This window comes from Tursiops truncatus, chromosome 3 (genome assembly GCF_011762595.2).
Source record: "Tursiops truncatus isolate mTurTru1 chromosome 3, mTurTru1.mat.Y, whole genome shotgun sequence".
Taxonomy (NCBI): Eukaryota; Metazoa; Chordata; class Mammalia; order Artiodactyla; family Delphinidae; genus Tursiops; species Tursiops truncatus.
In genome coordinates, this window is record NC_047036.1 from 92,155,195 (window position 1) to 92,160,413 (window position 5,219).

A 5,219-nucleotide genomic window follows, 5' to 3' on the forward strand; every position below is an offset into this window, starting at 1 on the left:
TAAACACAAATGAAGGATTCAAGACTTAGGACTTTGATTTAGGCTTGTGAAAAGAAATGAAAGATGCTCAATATTGCAAATCATCAGAGAAATGCAAATCAAAACCACAATGAGAAATTACCTCACACCTGTCAGAATGGCTATCATCAAAAAGACCACTGATAAAAGTGTTGGCAAGGATGTGGAGAAAAGGCAACCTTGGTACACTGTTGGTGGGAATGTAAATTGGTGCAGCCACTTTGGAAAACAGTATGGAGGTTCCTCAAGAACCTAAAAATAGAACTACCATAAGCTCGAGCAGTTCTACTCCTGGGTATATATCCAAAGAAAACAAAAACACTAATTTGAAAAGATACATGCACCCCAGTGTTCATAGCAGCATTATTGACAATTGCCAAGGTATGGAAGCAACCTAAGTGTCCATCAACAGATGAAGTGGTAAATAAGATGTGGTGTATATATATCTATACACACACAGGAATATTACTCAGCCAAAAAAAAAAACAATGAAATTCTGCAATTTACCACAACATAGATGGACCTGGTGGGTATCATGGTTAGTGAAATAAGTCAGACAGAGAAAGACAAAAACTGTATGTTATCACTTCTATGTGGAATCTAAAAAATAAAACGAATGAATATAACAAAACAGAAACAGACTCACAGATAAAGAGAACAAACTAGTGGTTACCAGTGGGGAGAGGGACAGTGGAGAGGGACAAGACAGGGGTAGGGAATTAAGAGGTACAAACTTCCACGTATAAAATGAATAAGCTATAAGAATATATTGTACAGCACAGGGAATATAGCCACTATTTTATAATAACTTTAAGCGGAGTGTAATGTTTGAAAATTTAAAATCACTGTGTTATACGCACGGGCAGTGGGCAGCAGTGTGTGCACCAAGCGTTGCCCTGTATGCACTCTTGGTCCTGGGACAGTCTAGGGTGATGTGAGACCTGGAGGGAGCCACTGGGGCCAGGACCCAGTCTAGGTTGGCAGTGGTGACAGCCAGTAGCGCAGCCTTGGGAAGGCTGTAGTACTGAGACGGGGCTATGACCCTGGCTTGGCTGTTGTCTTGGGAGCTTGTCCCTAGGGCTTTAGCACAACTATTAATTCTCTGGACTGAGCGCTGGTATAGGAACTGCCAGCAGTTAAGTAAATTTTGCTAATAAATATCTGCAAAATAAAAGTGTACATATGGACCTTGCAATAAAGCATATTAGGGAATTATTATTATTTTTTCAAAGAGTTTAGAATCCCTGGGTTTGAAAGCTGCTGCAACAATGTAAAGCAAATAGTTATGCCAAAAGCTCAGCTTCTCTGTACACTGGTGCAGAATCGAATTTCGAAAACAAGAGTTTGGGGTGAAGTAGAAAAGGATAGCTTTATTACTTTGCCAGGCAAAGGGCAATACAGTGGGCTCCTGCCCTGAAAAACTATGTGTTCCCCCCTTGGAGAGGATAGTGAGAAGTTTTATAGTAATGGTTCAAAGAGGACATGATCAGCTTGTGGACATTCTTCTGATGGGTTGGTAGTGAGGTAAGTAGGAGTCAGCATCGTCAACCTTCAGGTTCCAACTGGTCCGGGCTCTACACGTTTGTGGGCAGCATACCATCATTAACAGTTAACTTGTCCCACCTGGAGGGGGTTTCAGTATCTGCAAAACAGGTAAAGACATTGTTGTATGTATCCTTTGATAGGGAACCAGCACCTTGCCCCAAGGTTGCACTATTGTTTCTCTTGACTGTTTCTCCCTGGTCTCGAATCCCCTCTGTTCCCTAATTAACAACTGCCTGAATCTGCCCGTTGGAACTCGGGGAAGGTCATGGAGGCTGAATGAAGGCTATTTTCTGTAATCAAAGAAATGGGGAACACAGAAAGGCTTTGTGCCCAGGAGCCCCACAGGGCCCTGCTCAGTATCAATAGCCACAGGCTTAGAAATACAAATAAAATGTAAAGATTGTCCCATTGGATGGAAAAGAACACTGTTTTCATATGAAGCATCAGATGAACCAATTACTAATGAAGATGACAATTGTAAAATTTATTTTTCCTTTTAACTGGAAATATGATAGGATGTATAAGCAAGTGTTCTGGATTATTTGCAAATTCATGACGCCACTTTTGGTTTCTTGTACAACCTCCATTTCAGGAACTCTTAGAGGAAATACTTAAATGCCATTGTACTAATTTACATTTATAATTAAATTCAGATGCATGAAACGAATTTGTATGAGGAATTAAATTTTTTAAAAAAGTTTTGCAAGAATCATTGGTTCTAGATATACTAAACTTTATATTTCAAAATAGTTTATCAGAAATTTATCCCAATTTTGACACAGTCTATGAAATACTCTTAATAGCTCTAGTAACAGTTATGTAAGCTGAAAGAGCCTTCTCACAATTAAATACTGTAAAAAATTACTTGCTATCTTTTATTTGCCAGGAACAATTTATGTGACTTTAGTTTATATCAATTGAAAATGAAGTATTGTGATGACCTGGTAAATGAATTTGCAGAAAAATGATCCAACAAATCTTGTGATCAATCAAGAGATTACATTAATAAAATATTACTTATTATAAAATTATGTACCAAAGTATTATTTTTTGTATAATTTGTAAGTTATTGTTTACTCATATATTACTACCACCCCTATTACATTTTATAAATAATAAAATATTTTTAAAGGAAACAGCTTTATATTTTAACTGCATCTTCTCCCTTCTTTTTGAACAAATTACCCTGCATTTTTATTTTGCATGAATTCTGGAGCTGGACCTGCTTCCCAGAGTGGTGACCCCTCCATTAACACACTCAATCTCTCCTGCCTTTAGGACAATCCTTGCCTTGAGCACAAGCGTTGAAGAAGCTGTAGCTTAACTCCCTAAGAGTCAGTATTAGGTCACCTTGTTTGCTAGTTTTTCTTTGATGACAGCTTCTACTTTCTTTTTATTATTTCCTCTATACCTCAGAACTGGCACCTGCATTTCTGCTACTCTGTCTAGCCTCACTCCTAACCACTTTCCTACCCCTGCTCCTCCAGGACAAAGGAAAGAAAACTGAGACATGGTCAAACATTGCTGAAGTTGCTATATCAAATGTGGCAGTTTGGAGAGACTCAACTTTGAACTAGACTCGTCTAGTTGAGTGGAGAAGGTTCCGAAAGAGCAGACTATTTTGCTATAGAAATCTCAGAATTACATGGCTTTGTCCCCAAATATATGATTCCTAGTTGTTTTTCATACCGATTTTCCCATTCTTCTTCATAATAGACTTTTAAGCTGGGCATATGGCTACCCAGAATAAAGATTACATTTTCCAGCCTCCTTTGCAGCTAAAGGGTATCCCTGGTACCCTGCCTGATCAGTGGGATGTATGCTAAGACTGTAGCAGCACCAGATAAATTTAGTAGCACTAGATAGCTGGTGCATACTTTTTGCCCCATCCTCCAGGATTCTGCTTGAAAAGTGAATGTGACATCTGGAAATCTAGCTTAGCAGGAGGACAAAAGGATGGTAAGCAGAAAGCTAGATGCTGTTCTGCCATCAGCCCAGAAGAGCACGTTTTTGTGATTAAGGAAAAAACATCCATTCTATAAGCCCTTTATTGCCAGATGCAGGAAAACTGTCATAATCAATTCACAAATCTGTTTTGATTATTATATGAAAGGCGTCCTAGAGTTGTGCAGTGCACATTCTGCATAGCAAAACACGACAGTCTGATCTAGAAGGAGCCTGGATCCTTGAGGACCACATGGAACAAAGTTACAGTATATGCCCTAATTAATCTATAGGTGGACTTTTATGTGTGAGAGAAACTTTCTTGTTTAAGCTACTGTTATTTTGGGTCTGTGTTGTTTGAAGCTGAATCTAATCCTGGTATGATGACTTACGTTGCTTGTCACTTTTTCATGTGCTCTAGCACAGTTGCTTCTCAAATCTTAGTGTTGATATAAATTGCCCAGATATCCTGTTAGAGTTCAGGTTCTGATTCTGCAGTAGGTGTGGAGTGGGGTATTTCTAAAAAGCTCTGCACAGATCACCATTTGAATAGCAGATATTCATGAAACTACATTTATTGCTGTCTCTTCTTGGATGAGGGAGATATCTTTTAACCAATCATTGTAAAAATGTAGGCCATCAACAAATTTCCTCAGGTCTGATGAGAAAAAGACCACATAGTACATCTCTTCATTCCAATTTAGAATCCTTTAGAGATTGTTTCTCAGTGTGTAATCTGTTGACCTCCTGTGTAAAAAATTAAAAAAAAAAAAAAAAACCTTCTAGGGGAATTGGGGTTTGTTAAAAATGGTGTACCCCTCTCAAGGCAGCTGTTAAATGAGAACAGCTGAGGATGGGATCTTGAAATCCATATTTTTTAACCAGCTGTCCAGGTAATTAGGAAGCACTCTAAATGTGAGAACCACCACCTCAAGAGAAAGGAAAAGCAGGCAAATGAAGCTATAAGAGATCTGGCCAGCAAGATTTCTAGACTTATCTACTGCCTCAAAAAATGCATAGTGAAGTGGTAGGAATGGAAAATAAATGCAGACTAGAGGCCAGGAAGTCCCTAGGAGCCAGAGAGAATGAGCATGTCCGTGGATTGTTGATACAAAACCGGCACAGGTAAATCCCGAAGGAATGTTGGCCAAATGCCTGTCACTGATGTTGAGAACTAAAACACTCAGACCGAAACCATCATTTTGACATTGATGTAAGAAGAGGAGACCCATGTATGTGGGCAGATAGGTTTATGATGTCTTGGGAACACAAAATAAATTCAAACAAAAAAATAAATTTAGAACCACACATTTTAGTTCCAAGGAACAGATTTATTCTACAACTTGTTGTTAGGCTTTTACTTATTACAGTTGAAAAATTACTCCTGGAAAATCTACATTGTACACAGTTTAGAAAAGAGAGTTTGCAGATCAGGTTTAGGAAGGGAAAACATTTTAAAGTTTTTATAAAGTATACAATGGAAAGAGAATTTTCTCTATAATTCTGTTAAATTTTATTCCAAATGAGTGTGGAAGTGCAATTCATCTCTAGTAAAATTTGTTGAGAGACAGCCAGAGTTCTGCTTTACACTTTTTGAGGATGGAGCAACTTTCCTTCACTAATCCCCACCTTGCCCTATCCACCACCATTACAGCTTTACCCAGTGACCCCCAGCTTTGTGAGTTACTCCAAGTTGTAGAATCTCAGAGTTC